The sequence below is a fragment of the Nelumbo lutea genome, chromosome 4 (genome assembly GCF_056320005.1).
Source record: "Nelumbo lutea isolate HS-2025 chromosome 4, American lotus-T2T, whole genome shotgun sequence".
Lineage (NCBI taxonomy): Eukaryota > Viridiplantae > Streptophyta > Magnoliopsida > Proteales > Nelumbonaceae > Nelumbo > Nelumbo lutea.
Window position 1 is genome coordinate 37,888,711 of NC_142687.1, and position 18,124 is coordinate 37,906,834.

At 46.1% G+C, this 18,124-nt stretch overlaps 1 pseudogene across 1 annotated transcript; it reads left to right on the forward strand.

Annotated features, from left to right (window-relative positions):
- Positions 1–11,948: 11,948 nt before the first annotated feature.
- Positions 11,949–17,811, forward strand: LOC148855268 (putative galacturonosyltransferase-like 7 pseudogene; annotated as a pseudogene). Its single transcript, XR_016112984.1, has 4 exons — positions 11,949–12,872; positions 13,268–14,844; positions 15,035–15,372; positions 17,455–17,811. The product of XR_016112984.1 is annotated as a putative galacturonosyltransferase-like 7 pseudogene (transcript).
- The last annotated feature ends 313 nt before the right edge of the window (positions 17,812–18,124 follow it).

Consider the following 18,124-nt stretch of genomic DNA (forward strand, 5'->3'; position numbering starts at 1 on the left):
AAGCCTCTCTCCACCATCTACCTTTCAATTAGATCTTTGCATTGCCTTTCCCCACCTACTTACACCTAGTAGGAGATTTTTGGGTGAATCCCACTTGTAAATGATTTGACTGGTTTTACATGCCAAATCATCAATTAATATTATTTTATTCATCTTCTAATGATGGCGTCAATGACATCATTAACATCATTGTTTGTGAAAATTCTTGATTAATACCCTGTAATTTGGGCCTAGTACCATGGTCCCTGGACTGTGACAATTTAGTACCCAAACTTTTAAAATATGTCAATCCAACCTATCATTAATCAACCGATAAGTGGCATGTGAAAAGACACAAATGCCCTTCATGTGTCACCTAATTTTCTTTATCAACCATCCAAATGCCCTTCTCAAAACTAAAACACGATCATCATCTTCTTCCTCAACAGTTTTATCTCTGGTGTTGCTTTCCCCAACAAGCAACCCATGAGGGTGCATTCTCAAGCATTCAAGATCTAATTTGGGTCACGGAGCACTATTTCAGTCTCAAGGTTGAAGACGATGAACAATGTTTTTCAAGGGTAGTTTTGATATTTTAAAAATTTTAAATCGCACATGTCATCATGTGATACAGATAACCAAGGTTCAAAGTATTGGCCCACATTGGTCGATATGTATCGTGCCGGTGGCTTCCCGATACATCCCTATAGGTGTTGTATTGAGTCAGACCATGGTTTAGAGGGTAGCTGGTACTTAAACTGACCCCTCTGAATTGGTTTTGAAAAAAAAAAGTAAAATATAAAAAAAGCACAGATACCAATGTATCTACCTATATCGATATTTTGAACCTTGATAATTAATTGACTACTAATGATAAGTATTAAATTGACACCTTTTAAAATTTCAAGTACTAAATTATTTTATTATCTTATTTTAAAGTTTAGAGACCAAAATGATACTAGGCCGAAAGTACAAATTACTAATTGAGAATTTTCCCTCATTACTTTTGCCCATAAGTGACATTTTCACCAAAATTTAATGATAAAAATAACGCTTTTTTTAATCTTTACGATCAAAAGTGACTTTTACAAATCTAAGGGTTGTTAGAGCTGAAGAGGAAGCATCAAGTAGTTCCCACTCTTTTGACCTAGAAAAATTCGTACCTCGTGCCCCATTAATTGTTCAAAAATGGTGTGTGCACTTAGACATATTTAGGGCTGTTCTTGGGTTGGGTTGGGTCGATTTACTGGCGTATTTTCAACCGACCTAACCTGGTTGGTTTACCTAGAAATGAAATCGAAACCGACCCAATATTAAGTAAAACCAATCTGGTTGGTTTGAATCGATTTAGATCGATTTTGGTCGATTTTGTGAATGATTCTCTCGATGTAAATGATAAAAGATTCAAGTATAAGAAAGCAAAGACTAAATGCCTGAAAATTAAAAATGATTTGATAGATTAAAACTGATATTTTATATATAAAAAATTTTATATATAATATATATTTTTTAAAATAAAACTGAAAAATATATATATATATATATATATATATATATATATGGCAAAGGGAGATCGACGGTTGAGTTCGGCTTCGGTCTTGGCGCACTGCGCCCAGGCAACGTTCCCGCATTGGAAAAACACGTGTCTCTGAATCGGATGAAGGGTTAAAGTAAAACGCCTCTCCTTTTTTGTGATGAACTTTACGCTCTTTCTCTCTATTTATCCGACGGCGACTGCACAATTATTACCGTGGGCAATAAATAATCATCATGGCGGAGGGATTTCAACAATTTACATGAAATTTTAATATCATCAACCTTAGTTTATGATGGAGCGCGATCCGGCCGGTCTTAGCTGTCCATGGCCTTGCTTCTGAACGGGGTAGCAGGGAACCTGAAACGGAGGAGATGGGGAAACTCCGGGGGGAACCCGGTGTAGAGGCTCCGAAGCTCAAGTTAGAATCCTTCAAAAGCAAGGTAATACCAGATAGCGCAAAGTTTGCATACCTTGTTTGTTGGGGGCAGGGGCTCTTATAATCACTTCGTGCACTCACCCCAAGGCCCTTGTCAGGTCGGGTATGATTACCCTTGTGCTTGTCAATTCGGCCGTCGTCCTTTCTGCTGGGACAGAACCGTCACTGCCTAACCATCTTTCTAACTGGAGATGGCGGTGTCAGTGGCGGTGGCAGGTGGTCGTTTAGAGTGCGGCCGCCAAACGTCAGATCCCAAGTCAGTCAGGCGCGGTGCCCTCGAGCACGGACTTCCTTAGTGTCAGGCATGGTACGACTTGTTTGGTTTGGTGCCCAGAAGGTGATGCGGAGTGCTGAGTGAGGCAAAGTCTTGAGCTCGGAGGTATCTATAGGGCAGGTCAGTTCGGCGAGGTATATCCCGAACTGTTACAAGGTGGGTCAGTTCGGCGAAGTGTATCCCGAGCTGTTACAAAGTGGGTTAGTTCGGCGAAGTGTATCCCGAGCTGTTACAAAGTTGGCCAATTCAGTGAGGTGTATCCCGAGTTGTTACAAGGTTGGCCAGTTCGGCGAGGTGTATCCCAAGCTGTTACAAGGTTGACCAGTTCGGCAAGGTGTATCCCGAGCTGTTACAAAGTTGGCCAGTTCAGATTACTCTGGTTTTGGGCAAAGGGTGAGTTCGGGCCCCCCGTAGGGAGTTCGGTCCGCTGGTGTTCCCTTGTTCCCGCCTAGGCTTGGCCCCTTTTCCCAAGCTGTTGTTTCTGCCACATGTTACGTAACAGTGAGGTCGGGCCAAATCTTCCTTCATCAATTGCCCCCCACTCCTCGCGCCAAGGGTCTTGCCATGGTGCGGGGAGTTTCACGAGGTAGCAGGTGGATTTGTCCCGTCCTTCGAATCTTGATTGCGCGAGTTGCTTTTTCCAGGGTTCTTTCGGTTTCCGAGGAGGATGGAAACGTGCCTACTCAAGAGTGTTGATGGTTGCGACAGCGCGCATTTTAAATTTCAAAAATTCGCGCCGCTGGGACGTGACAGCGGGTAAAAAAAAGGCGTGCCACTGCTGTACGTGCACGGGCGACTGTCAGGGAGACGTGCGGCGCATTAGTTTCGGAAGGACGCGTGTCGAAGCGACGTTGGTTTCAAAAAGACGTGCGCTGACGTTTCGCTTTTTTCGGAAAGATGTGCGCCAATCACGTCTCGACCTTATGGGACGTGCGGTCAATGAAAACGTGGTCCGTCGGATTGTCTTCGATCTGCACGGTCGATTCTTGGTTACTGTAGCTATAAATAGTGGGGGACCCCAGTCGGTTTGTCACTTCTGTGGTTTGTCTACTAAGCTCGCGTCCAACCTTTCAGCTCGCGTCCAAGTTTTTTCTAGCTCGCGTCAAGGCTGGTTATATAGCCTTCACAGTTCTTTGGCTTGTTCCAGTCTCCGGAGCCTTCAAACTTTCTTCCAGTGAGTACTTTCCTGAATCCATCTTTTCCCCAATGTCTAGCTTTGATAGCTCAGACGATTCTTCAAGTAGGGCCGACGTAGGTTCCACCAACCGAGTCGTGTCCCCCGACTGCCTTAGTGATCCTGAGGTGGAACTTGAGGACTATGAACCAGTAGGCCGAGCCGCTTCGGGTAGTTTGGCGTCTACCTCCCGCCGAGGTCGGATGCTAGACAGGTTTGGTCCTTCGACCATGATGCCTGAGGGGCTTCAATCCATACTTATGTCTTACAACCTTCCTGGGGGGTATACATATTTTATTCCGTCGGGTAGCTTTCCTTGGGAACACAGTCCTGACGAGATCATGATTTTTCGAGAGCAGCTCACTGCGGGGTTGCGACTTCCTTTCCATCCCCTTCTCGTCGAAGTCATAAACCAATTCGGTGTCACCATTGGCCAACTTCATCTGAACTCTATTCGAAACCTGATGGGGATAGTTTCCCTTTTTTGCGAGCAGAACTTCCCCTTGGACTTAGAGATATTCTCCTCTACCTTGATGCTCAAGAGACAGGCGGGTTCTCTTCTTGGGGGAAGACGGGCATATTACCTTTCTCCTCGCCAGGGTTTTAAGCTTCTGCACAATCTTCCTAATAAGGTCCCGGCGTGGAAGCGGGACTACTTCGGCGTGCGAAGTGTACAAGGATGGCCCTTTCAGACCGGGTGGGGTGAGACTGCTCCTGATTTAGGCGTGACTCTCGATAAAGAGACGGTGAAGGGCCTCCGGCAATGGGCACGACAAGGTTTAAAGTGCCACCACTACTTAACGGAGGCCAAACTTATTGCGGTCGGCCTGAGTTCGGGTAGGTTTCTAGCTATGCGGTTTCTTGCTTGCTCTGTTCTTTTCATTTTTTTGATGTCAAACTCGTTTCTACAGGTGTGATGGACGTGGAGAGAACTCGTGGGGGGAGTCTGTTCCAAGGTATGAAGAGGAGGAAGCGGGTCGCCAAGCGAACTCGTACCAAGCTGCCCCTGGATGAGGAGCCCCAAGTTCCAGACCACACGCTGGAGGATCTGCCCAGGGAGCCCGAAGTGACTCCACCGATGCATGAAACTGCTAGGGCGCCTTACGCTGAGACCACTCATACGGGCGCTCCCAAATACTCAAGTGCTCTTGCTCACTCCGGGTCTGCTCATATGCGGGCTGGGCCCTCGGTCTCGGGAGCTCAAGGGGAGTTCAGGAGCGTGTTGACGCCGAACTACGCTCTTCAGAAGAGTAGGGACGCTACTTTCCCTGAGGAGATCGCGGCGTAGACTGATCTTCCCTTGAATCAGGTCGCTTGTCGCGCCGTAACACATGCCATGGTGGTAAGTTAGATTTCGTCTTCCTTTTTCATTCTGTTGCTTCTGTTGTTATTGCTCACTTGTTTCTTTTGGTAAGTGAATTCTTCAATTCATGCCTTGGTGGCCCAAGTGGAGAGGAGCTCGCGACAGGAGTGAGCTGCTGAGGCTGCCACTCATGCTGCTGAAGAAGCTTTCCGTGCTGTAGAGGCAAATACCCGGGCTGCTGAGACAGCTACTTACACTACTGAAGAGGCTGCTCGCGTCGCGAGGGCCAGGCAGGCAAGGTCTCAGCGTGATGCTGAGGCCATGGGGGTACTTGTCAAGCATATGGCGGACTTGAAGTTGGATTTGCAGCATCAAGTCAAATATCTTCAGGAGGACATCACGGAGAGAACACAGATTTTTTCCCAAGGCATTGAAGACGCCAAGAAGAAGGCAGTTGAGGACTACATTGCCTCTCCGCGTTTTGATGATCTGATGGTGGATTCTTACAAGAGGGGGTTCAAGTTGAGCAGGTGGATGATCCGGAATACGTACCCTGACCTCGATGTAAGTGCCAAATCCACTTTGCGTATAACTCAAGAGATGGCCAATGCTGCCGATGGCGAGCCAGACTCTGGAAGAGAGGTAGGGCCTTCAGGTGTTGTTGAAGTGCCTTCTGATGGCGAAGAGGTGGCTCCGGGCATGTAATTTTTTTTTTTGTAAGCCCTTTCTGATGACCAATGTACTCCTGTTTCTTGCAATGGAATAGATAGTCTTTTTGCCCGTGTTCTTTTTCCCCGAACTGATTCTTTGTTTGGGTTATTATACTTCCGCGATCTGTTCTACCGCGAACTAGTTTTTTTTGCCGAGCTGATAATATGCTCGACTTCTTTGCTTGTTTAGGTCAAGGTTTCTCTTAGCTTGCATCGTGGCACATAGGACCTAATTTCGTCCACTTCGCTTGGTGGTTTATAGGTAGTATCGCCTTAAGTTCATGATGTTCCACACTCGAGGTACTTGTTTGCCTTCCAAGGTTTCGAGTTCGTATGCCCCCCCGAGCGCTCTTTTTACTTTATAGGGCCCTTCCCAGTTAGGTCCAAGCTTGCCCACGCCGGGTTCGGGCACCATAATCTTACGAAGGACCAGGTTGCCGACTCGGAAGCTTCGTTGCTTTACTCTACTATTGTAGTAGCGAGCTACCTGTTGCTGGTATGCCGTTGTTCGGATGTACGCGAGGTCCCTTACCTCGTCCAATAGGTCAAGGTTGGTACGTAACTCGTCTCCTTTCGTCCGATCGTCGTATGTTTCTAATCGCAATGTTGGTACTTCGATTTCTGTCGGGATCACTGCTTAAGTGCCGTAGGTGAGGTTGAAGGGGGTTTCTCCCGTGGTGGTTTTTTCGGTAGTTTGGTGAGCCCATAAGACACTTGGTAGCTCTTCGGCCCACAATCCCTTAGCTCGATCCAGACGTGCTTTCAGTCTGCGCAGGATGGCTCTGTTCATTACTTTCGTCTGACCGTTCGCCTGCGGGTGCACGACTGACGTGAAGTTTTGCCGAATCCCCATGCTCTGGCACCATTCTTGGAACTTGATATCCTCGAACTGCTTGCCGTTGTCGAAGATTAGTACCCAAGGTAACCCGAAGCGACATACTATGTTCTTCCAAAAGAAGTTCTGTATGTTTCAAGCCGTAACAGTTGCCAGAGGTTCGGCTTCTATCCACTTCGTAAAGTAATCTACTGCAACAACTAAGAATTTTCTTCCACCTGTTGCTGGTGGGAATGGCCCTAGGAGGTCGATGCCCCATTGTGCAAAGGGCCACAGGCTGGCGAGGTATTTGAGGTTGGAGGCAGGTTGATGGTGGATATTGGCGTGCTTCTGACACTTGTCGCATTTTCTAACGAGCTCGACAGCTTCTGCCTTCATCGTTGGCCAGTAGTATCCTTGTCGAAGTGCTTTTTGGGCGAGTGCTCTGCCCCCCAAGTGTCCGCCGCACAGGCCTTCATGAGTGTCGCGGAGTACGAACTCGGCTTCGACAGGTCGCAGGCAACACAAGTAAGGGAGCGTGTAGGACCGTCGGTACAACCGTTCATCTATTATGACGTATTTGGCTACCTGGCGCTGCACCCTCTTGGCCGCATTGCGCTCTGCGGGGAGGGTTCCGTCTATCAAGAAGCTCGCGAGTGGGTCAATCTAGCTCGGCTCTGCCTCCAAGACGGGAGCGACCTCCTCTATTCCCCCGAGAATACTAGGCCGAGGTAAGTCCTCTATGTAAACAGTTCTCATGTTGTTGTGACTTGTACTGGCTAACCGAGACAGGGTGTCGGCCTCTGTGTTCTCTGGCCTCGGGATTTGCCTGATGAAGTGTGACTGGAAGTTGAGCAGGGCTTCTTTTACTTTGGCCAAATATGCGATCATGGAGAGCTCGCGTACTTCATACTCGCCTGTAACTTGGTTGACCACGAGCTGAGAATCGCAACAGATGACCAAGTGTTTTGCCTTTACCTTTCGTGCTAGGTCCAGCCCGGTGATCAGTGCTTCGTACTCTGCCTCGTTGTTGGATGCCGCGAACTCAAAGCGTAGTGCGTATTCTAATTTTGTGCCGCCCAGGTCGCACAAGACTATTCCAGCTCCGCTGCCTTGCCGGTTCGAGGAACCATCCACGTGAAGGATCCAGGGCTCCTCATCCCAGTTCGTGCTTCGCCTGACCAGGAGAGATGCCACACTGGCTGCTACTTCACGGGGTTCAGACTCTATGGGCTCGGGAGCTCTGGGTTCGCCCGAACTGGGGACCTCGGGCTTGACCTGTGGGACTTCGTGGCTGAAAGTGCACTCGGCGATAAAATCTGCCAAAGCTTGGGCCTTAATAGCGGTTCTTGGTTTGTACTGGAGGTCGTACTCGCTGAGTTCGATGGCCCATTTCGTCAGTCGACCGGAAACCTCGGGTTTGAGTAAAACTTGTCTCAGAGGTTTGTCAGTCAGGACGATGACGGTGTGAGCCTGGAAGTATGGGCGGAGTTTTCGAGCTGCTGTCACTAGGGCGTATGCTAGTTTTTCTATCTGCGGGTACCTTGCCTCTGCTCCCTGCAAAATTTTACTAACATAATAGATGGGTCGCTGGACCCGGTCTGTTTCTTTTATTAGTACCGAACTGACCACCTCGTTGCTTGCCGAGAGGTATAGTTCTAAGACCTCGCCCACCTCGGGCCGGGCTAAGGTTGGCACACTAGCGAGGTAACCTTTTAGCTCGTCGAACGCGAGCTGGCAGTCCTGGGTCCACTCGAACCCTTTGCCTTTGATTGCCTTGAAGAAGGGTAGGCAGTAGTCTGCTGATTTGGACATGAAGCGGCTTAGAGCGGCTATGCGGCCGTTTAGCCTCTGAACCTCTTTTACTTTCCGAGGTGGTCTCATATCTAGAATGGCTTTTATTTTGTTCGGGTTGGCCTCAATACCGCACCGATTGACAATGTACCCTAGGAACTTTCCCGAGGTGACGCCGAAGACACATTTGTTGGGGTTCAATTTCATGCTAAACTGACGCAGGATTCGGAAGACAAAATCTAAGTCTTGTATTAATTCTTGTGAAAACTGAGTCTTGACGGCCATGTCATCTACATAGCACTCTATCTTCGTGCCAATCAGGGGCCGAAATAGCCTATTTACAAGTCTTTAGAAAGTCGCCCCGGCATTTTTTAGTCCGAAGGGCATGACCTTGTAGCAATACAGGCCAAACTCGGTTATGAAGCTGGTTTTTTCCTCATCGGATGGGTCCATCCTGACTTGGTTGTAGCCCGAGTAGGCGTCCAGGAAGCTTAGCAACTCATTTCCCGAGGTCGCGTCCACTAGGCGGTCAATTCTGGGGAGGGGGAAGCAATCTTTCGGGCAAGCTCGGTTCAGGTCGATGTAGTCGACGCACATGCGCCACTTGCCGTTTGCCTTTTTTACCAACACCGGGTTGGCCACCCAGCTCGGGTAATGGACTTCCCTTATGAAGTTTGCTGCGAGGAGTTTCTCGACCTCCTCGTCGACCGCCCTCCAGCATTCCGGAGCTAAGTTGCGTTTCTTCTGTCTAACGGGTCTTACTACAGGGTCAGTATTAAGTTTGTGAGTTATCAGTATGGGGCTAATGCCGGGCATGTCGGCCACGGACCAGGCAAAAATATCTAAATTTTGAAGTAAAAAACTCACCAGTTCGGTTCGTAGGGGATCCTCGATGGAAGCTCCGATCTGAAGTGTGCGAGCTGGGTCCATAGCCGAAGTCGGGATTGCGACCGTTTCCTCTATGGGCGAAGCTCGTTCCTCACCTTGCTCCGCAGGCCGCTCCAGTTCGAGGTCGTCGGCCGCCTTGGTTTTTCCCTTCAGGGCGGCAACATAACACTTGCGGGACTCGAGCTGGTCGCCCCACGCTACCCCTACACCGAAGTCCGTAGAGAACTTCATGGCCAAATAGTAGGTGGAGACCGCCGCCCGTAGGATATGCGTGATCGGCCGCCCTATTATGGCATTGTATGGGGAGGGGGTCGCGACTACCAGGAAATCATGGTTGAGTCTGACTGCACAAGGCCATGTGCCGACTTCCACAGGGACGGTTATTTTTCCGAGGGGCCTGACTTCCTCTCCGCTGAAACCCACCAGGGGAGTGTTCGCGGGCTTCAACTCGCTCCTCTGTAACTGCAGCTGGTCAAATGCTGATTTGAAGAGGATGTCCGCTGAGCTGCCCGAATCTACGAGTATGCGTCTGACCTCGAAGTCGCTGATCCTTAGTTTAATGACAAGCGCGTCATCATGGGGGTAGTGGACCCCTCGCGCGTCATCCTCCGTGAAGAAGATTGGTTCTTCGATCTTTGGTCTCTTTGGGGGGTTCCGTTCTTCGAGGGCCGCTTCGCGAACTGAAGTCCGGGCTGCTGCCGAGGTACACCCCACTACCACCGAACCTCCCATGATTACATGGATGGTTCCCCGAACTGGCCTCTCTTCCGGAGGCTACCGCTGCAACGGTTCGGCAGGTCTATTGCTAGACTCGGGGGCATCCTTTTCGTGCTCCTCTTGCCAACCTGCCTTATTGTTATTATTGTTGTGCTGTACAAAGTTTCTCAAGTATCCGCGACGGATGAGCCCCTCTATCTCGTCCCGGAGGTTATTACACTGCTCGGTACTATGACCAGGGTCTCTATGGAAACTACAATACAAATTCTTATTTCTCTCGTTCGGATTTCCCTTTAGGCGAGGTGGCCACTTCACGTACGGGGCGTCTTTGATTGTCATTAAGATCTCTGTCAGCCTCGTGTTTAACGGCGTGTAGTTCGTCCGGAACAACTGGTTCAGCTTCAGCTCCCGGGTCGGGTTTTTTCTGTCCACCGGTTTGGAGAGCTCGCCTTCTCTCTTTCTTTTCTCGTTCCCGCCTTCGGTTCGTTGGTTGATTTCTTCCTCTGTCCTCATGAACTTATCCGCGAGCTTAAGAAATTCGGCCACGGTTGCGAGCTGGTTAGCCACCATGTGCCATTTGAATTCTTTGTGCGTCACCCCTCTTTTGGCCGCCGCGAGCTGCACTACAGGGTCCAACCGCGGTATCTGCAAGCATGCTTCGTTGAATCGCTTGATGTAGTCCTGGATGGATTCTCCTTCTCTTTGGACTACTCCGAAGATGCTTTCCTCTGTTCTAGGGCATCGTTGGCTGGTGACGAAGTGTGCGGTGAAGACTTGCATGAACTGGGCCCAGCACTTTATCGACCCAGGGGCCAGGTTCCTGTACCAAGTGCGAGCTACCCCCCTGAGGGTGGTGGTAAAGGCCACGCACATGCACGATTCGCTGGCCCTGGCGAGGTGCATTTGGGACTGAAAGGCGTCAACGTGGTCGTTGGGGTCGAAGGACCCGTCGTACTTGTCCAGAGGTGGGAGCTTGAAGTCTCTGGGTAAGGGGCCACCAAGAGTTCTGATGTGAGGGGGGAAGGAACCGAGAGAATCGGGGCAGTCCCTACCTCTTCCGAGCTCGTGTCTTTGCCTCTGAGTTCCGACAAGACACGGGTGGCGGTTCGGCGACTTCGCCGGCACCTTCGTTGCTGAGCGGGCCTTGTACTGGCGCTGCTGGCCTCCGTGTTACCGAGCTTGATGGGCCCGGAATGCTGGTAGTCTGCCGCCAGGGCGCCGAATCAGTTTTCGGTGAGCGGGAACTCGGGTTTGGAGCGCCGGGGAGGGTTTACGGGCGCCACTGCTTGTGGCGCGTTCAAGCTGGGGATCCCATCCACCGAAAGGGGGATGGTGAACTGTCCAACGCACACCACGGGGACTTGAAGTTGTTCCCCGGTGGCGTTTGTCTCCGTGCCACGTCCGGTGTTGCTGGAGGAGGCCATGAGTGTTGGGTTTTTTGAAGAAAAAGGGGTTATGGAAGTTTGGATGGAGGCTTTTTGAAGCGTTCCCACAGACGGCGCCAATTGATGGAGCGCGATCCGACCGGTCTTAGCTGTCCACGGCCTTGCTTCTGAACGGGGTAGCAGGGAACCTGAAACGGAGGAGATGGGGAAGCTCCGGGGGGAACCCGGTGTAGAGGCTCCGAAGCTCAAGTTAGAATCCTTCAAAAGCAAGGTAATACCAAATAGCGCAAAGTTTGCATACCTTGTTTGTTGGGGGGCAGGGGGCTCTTATTATCACTTCGTGCACTCACCCCGAGGCCCTTGTCAGGTCGGGTATGATTACCCTTGTGCTTGTCAATTCGGCCGTCGTCCTTTCTGTTGGGACAGAACCGTCACTGCCTAACCGTCTTTCTAATTGGAGATGGCGGTGTCAGTGGCGGTGGCAGGTGGCCGTTTAGAGTACGGCCGCCAAACGTCAGATCCCAAGTCAGTCAGGCGCGGCGCCCTCGGGCACGGACTTCCTTAGTGTCGACGAAGTGTATCCTGAGCTGTTACAAAGTTGGCCAGTTCGGCGAGGTGTATCCCGAGCTGTTACAAGGTTGGCCAGTTCGGCGAGGTGTATCCTGAGCTGTTACAAAGTTGGTCAGTTCGGATTACTCTGGTTTTGGGCAAAGGGTGAGTTCGGGCCCCCGTAGGGAGTTCGGTCCGCTAGTGTCCCCTTGTTCCCACCTACGCTTGGCCCCTTTTGCCGAGCTATTGTTTTTGCCACATGTTACATAACAGTGAGATCGGACCAAATCTTACTTCATTATTTTAGAAGGATTCAAATCATCTTACACGATGCAGAAAAAGATTTTGTGATTTTAGAACTTGAATTCTTTTTTGCTAATCGTGCTAATTTACAAAGCTCGTTTTTCGACGGAGTTTCAGTTCATCTAGGCTCAACAGAAGTATTATTTGGATAATATTAAAGTTTGAGAACTTCAGTAGAACTGCCGACTGCCGTATTATTTGGATAATCGTGCTACTTCCTTCTGTTGTCCACATCGCCTTGGCTCTCGACATTGAGTACCTTCGCGGCTCCATCACCGCCGTTCACTCTATCCTACAGCATTCCCTCTGTCCCGAGAACATTTTCTTCCATTTCTCGTGTCGGAGTCGGAGACCAATCTCGAAACCCTAGTTCGTTCTACGTTCCCGCAGTTGAAATTCAAAGTTTATTTCTTCAATCCGGAGATTGTTAGGAACCTGATCTCCACTTCGTTGAGGCAAGCTCTGGAGCAGCCGTTGAATTACGCCAGGAATTATCTCGCGAACATTCTCGAGCCCTGCGTTCGCCGGGTTATATATTTGGATTCTGATCTCGTGGTAGTAGACGATGTTTCGAAATTATGGACGACCAGCCTCGGGTTTAGAACAGTAGGGGCACCGGAGTACTGCCACACCAACTTCACCAAGTACTTCTGGGAGAGTTTTTGGTCGTACAGGCGGTTTTCCAGCACGTTCATGGGCAGAAAACTCTGTTACTTCAACATGGGAGTCATGGTGATGGATCTAGCGAAGTGGAGGAGGTTTGGGTACACAAAGAGGATGGAGATCCAGAAGAATGGCCGAATTTACAACCTAGGACCACTGCCGCCGTTCCTGCTCGTATTCGCTGGACAGGGGATAACGTGAAAGGCAGTTGCCGTGATCTTCACCCGGTTTGCTCCGAGAGATTGCTTAACCCCTCTTACGATTTGGAGACACGTGGCGTGTCTTCCGAATAGTTTGGGTGGATGTCAGCTCGAAATTGATACTAAATTTACGGGTGGGAATTAAGGTATAAAATGGGGTTTTTAACATTTTAAATATTTATAACTCTGCGGTAGAAATAAAAAATCTGCCTTAAATTTTTTATCGTCTGAACAATGAAAGCTGTACATAAATTTATTCATTAATTGTTGAAAAATAAATAATGCATGCACGTACGGAGCTAGTAGCTAGTAGCTAGACAAATTCATATTAGGTTAGGTGTTGCTTTTGGGTTGGGGTCTACAACCTAAATGCATGGTTCTGATCTATCTAGACTGTGTGGTGTCATGTGTTAATCTTGCATGCCAACATCTTACAGTCTGGGATTGGACAACAGCACATAGTTAACTGTCCACTTATTTAAGAGAGCTCAAGTGTTATTATTTTAATCACACACATATCTTATCTTACAATTAATACAAGGTCTACAAGGTATGGCAACAATAGCGGCGTTGCACGTATAGTGGAGCTGTGCAATATGTTAGCTTCTCTTCCAATTAACAGTTTATGTGATATTATTTTACACCAGGAAGGAGAAGAAATTGGAGGCAAGTGATGACCTCATCTCAACTTCTTTCTTTTCTCTATTTTTATATATACTTTTTATTGGCTTCATCAATTCAATTGATCCCCATGCATGCATACATACCCATTTCGTTCGTGTAGCAATTTACTACATAGTATATATTCTCAATACATGGGATAGTGTGTTGTGAGTAGACCGTAAATATAACCAGAGTTATTGTGTTCAGGAGATTCAGATTCCTTTCTATTACCAGCAATTTATTTGATAAGATTATAATTTGGTAATAACTTTCTACGTCCAGTTGGGATCTTTTGCCCATCTTTATCGCAATCACACATAAAAAATATCTTATCCTTTGTATAGTATTATACAATGGAATATGTTCTAAATTCACCCGGGGTGATGTATTATGGGTAGGCATGGGCAGGAGATCCACCTCCTACATCAAGGTCTTCTGTGTGTTTCTTTTGGTAAGCGCCTAATTAGCCTTTCCAGAAAAAAAAAAAAATGAAGTTATAGGTTTAAAGTGTCAATGGTAGCATCAAGCCAAGGGAGCCCTCTTTCTTAGATCACATACAGATGATAAAAACATGCACAAGCACACACCAAAACATCAGAAATGTTTAAAGACATTCTGTGTGCAAGTATAAGTAGTGTATATATGCTTGCCCCAAAGCCTCTACAAGGGAGCCCTCTAGAAAATCAACACCCATTTAGAAGACCAATGTTGTGAACTTGAAGGTTATTTGTTGGATTAACTATGTGCTTTATCCTGTATCAGGCCGTATGGGTTGATACGTCTCATATCGGTGGGCCCCTATAGGGGTGTTTCGGGTTATGACCTGAACCAATTTGAAAAGAAAACTAAAAGAATAAAATTAAAAGCAAGCCAAGATACACCCCAGCCAGCTTCGTATTGGCCTGTATGAAAGTTTTAAACCTTGACTACAAAATTATTCAAAGGATTAAAATGAGTCTGTGGAAAGAATCTCACCGATGCCGGTGTCCTCAACTTTACAGAAGCTAGTAGCTGATGGTACATAAAAGAGAGGCAGGGTATACCTACATAGTGGATGAATGTGAATGAAATGTCAAACAGATCATATTGGTGCGTTTTGAGGCCTCTTTATTTTTGTTGCGTCTATGGATTCATTTGGTTTGGCAATTATATTATATCATCTCTCTAGCTTAACTAGAATTACCATTGGAGATCAGGGGCAAGGCAGATGGTAAATCATAAGTGAGAAAATTGTAGATGGACCTTGGTATAAATGAGCAGCTACCGAAGACTAGTGCAAATGCGAAGGCTCCTTAGGAAGTGAGCAGCTCTGTTTTCTTCTGACTTTTCCTCTCCTTTCCAGGTGGATATTTTTAGTAGGATCACACTTGTGACAATTCTTTCCATTTCTTCTTCCGATACACATGGACCATATATACCTTAATCCAACTCCATTTGCTCTTCACTTATCAGAAGGTGATTTTTCTTTTTTTTTGAAGAAAAAAAATTTGTTAATCTTTCTTTATGGACAGAATTATCAAGCTGATTCAAATCCTTAAGGAATACTGCCTTCATGCCTGGATAAAGTTTTTCAATCTGATGTTTGTTTCTTAACTGTATAAACTGAACCGAGCTCCTAAATGCTAACCTAACTTTGTTGATTTAGGTGATGACTCAAAGGCGTTGATGCTTGTGCATACAATAAGCTCATGTGAAGAAACTGTTGCAGAGACAATATATCATTTGAATTTGGCCAATAATGTGAGAGCCATAGAGTCCAATGGAGTCTAGTTTTACTATTTGCAACTGATTAATCAGGTCTTTCTTTACTTTCTCAAGACATGATGAAGTAGAGGACAAAGTGGATTGCTGAACTTGGTGAATGATGAAGAAGAGAGTCAAAAAAAGAAAGGAACCAATTACAGAGAGCCGAACTTCTCTTACATTAAAACAACAAGTTTTTCTCAACCACTCAATGGGCTTCTTGAAGAAGATTAGAAAGAGGTACTCCTATCTCAACTAAAAATATCCGGTCAAACAAGTTGTTCCTGAGATGAATTATGAATAGAGCTGGCTTCATTTTCTAGCAGGTTTATATTGAAACGACTGAAGGTGGAAACTTTGCAAGTTCTATGCTTTAGGTCTCTTCATGGATTGGACAGTCCAGACATTGAATTGGCCCGGTCCAAAATGGTCCAAAATATTCATTGGATTGGATTAGACCTGGTCCATTTATAATGGACTCACATTGGACTGGATCGGATTGGACCAAATTTTAGCTCAAAAATCCTGCTTTGCATTGCATGATAATTGACAAATAGGCATATATCTTTGTCCTAATTAAAACTTGTTCCCATAAAATGGAAAGAACTAAAAAATAGACAAAAATGAGGGATGGAACAAAAATGGAATCAAAATCTTATGAATAAACTCTGGTTTAGAGAAAAAAAGAAAATTATAATGACACAAGACAGGCTTGGGTCCTCACAGAGATATTTCCAAATGAGCATTCACTCTAATGATTGAGATGGCAGTCCCAGAATGGATCCTCATAGTCAATTACTCTTATCCTGCTTCCATTTGGCAAGTTTCAGTCAATAACCCTTTACTGCAAAAATATAACTAATAGTATAGATGATTACTTGAGAACTCTAGTCATTTTCATGACCCTTGCATATTTGTATGTGCACTCTTCCAAAATGAAGCCTCTGTCATGTTGTTATGTATTCCAGTGATCCATAACCTAATTTCTCAGATTTTTGTACGGAACTACCCCTGTCTTCAAGTCTGGTTTAAAGCCAGCTTATCAACTCTGTTTATCCCTTTGGTACCTAGAGTCTAAGGAGGTAGTTTATCATCACTTAACCACTCAGATTTGCTGACCTGGTATCTGCACCAATTGTTAAATACACACTTCAAGAACAACGACCATTTGACTAGTTATTCAGATTCAAGTCTATACTGAGCCTGTAGAGAACATCTAGGACTGTTTTAGAAATCCATGGTTTGAAATTAACAGTAATCTCCTCCCACTCCCCAAAAAGGGAAAAGAAAAATTCAGCCTCCTCTTTTGGCTTCATCATAAAAATAAGACATATCAAAATTCTCATTCATTGATTTTTGTTGAATTGAGTTCAATCTATTCATTTTATATCTATCCATCTTTTGAATGGCATCAGTGCAGCATATCTATTGCACATATATAAGACTAAACATTACATCATATGACAATCAACTTACCAAACTAAACCCACAGAAATGATGGTTCTCTTGTTCTTATTCCCAACATTTTCTTCCTCCACCCTCCCCCCTCTTCTAGGGTCGTACTGGGAACTTCACTTTGATTGGGGGAGGTGGGGATGGCGGATTATCTTGATAGCGCCCGCCATACCCTCTATCTCTAGAAGGGGATTCTGCATTTACGTTATCAACAAGGGGTGATGTGCCTTTTATTAGGCTTCCTGGATTGACTTCAGTTGGGACTCCCTTCACTGGGGGATAGGGTGGGAGTATTGGATAGTCCCCATTCAACCCATCTTTTTCCCTCTCTACAAAAGAAATCATATCTTCATTTGGACCACCCTTAGGTTGGGGAGGACTTGGAGATACTGGGTCTTCTGCATTTGCCCTGTCAACAAAGAAATCAGTTTACTGAGTTAGAAGAAACTAATTAGTTAGTGAAGCCTTCTATCAAGCTCTAGCTGTATTTGCTTTAGATGTGGCTTAAGTTTAGCTCCCATAACCCTATTTTATGTAGTAATAAACTAATCATTCTATGTAGAGAGAGCTCTTTTGTTTGAAAGGCAAAATTTGGATTCTGGCTAAATAGCTATTTCAAGCCATACATGGACTATAGTTTGGATGAAAGCTTGACGCCATGATACTTACAATAATTGCAAGAGCGATAGAAGAAGCATAAGATGGAACAGGCACAAAAGAACTAATGAGAAACCCATCTTGTTTTGTGTTCTTAGTTACCCAAAGACTAAACCAACCCACAAATTTATATGTGCAACTATTCCTTTCACCTTTAAGACTGGATCAAAGCAAATTTATCAACATATCTTAATTTATCCCTCCTTTCAGGTTCTTGTTCTTTTCCTGATTAATTACTTAAGGGGCCGTTGCCAATCTTGGACCTTAATCACAGTTTGACATGATCCAAAGAGAGAGTTCACACAAATGAAGCAAGGCGGAATCATTTATCTTGGACTGAGCTCACAGTTTTGTCAGAAAACAGCTAGACCAAATGCATCAGAAACTATTGCCGAACTTACTTTGTTGATATAAAGGGGTTTGGCAGGTATAGGCCCATGTTTTTGGTATAGGTTTCATATAATCCCAAGCCAAAGATTGTTAGTAAAGCGAGATCATTGACAGTGAAAGGATGGAATGTAGTTTAATATATACAACCATTAAAATCAAAAGTATTTATAAGTGACACCCACAGAGTTTGATTAAATATCAAAATCAATTTTCACATTGCCGTGTTAAAATTAGGTGAAGCAGCAATGGGGTTGCGCATTCATCAGAAACATGCTCATTACTTGGGCTTAAGATTTGAGGATGAACTAACCTTTTTACATACTCTTTAGTGGACAAAACAGTTTCCTCTGTATAATGTACAAGATAATATAGTAGCTGACTGATAGTGTAGGTCTCTTTAATGCAGAGTGGGTCAAGCACTACTCACTTGGTCCTTACAATACGAATTCTACTTCTAAACCCTCTAAGTCTAAGCATTATTTCTCAAAAC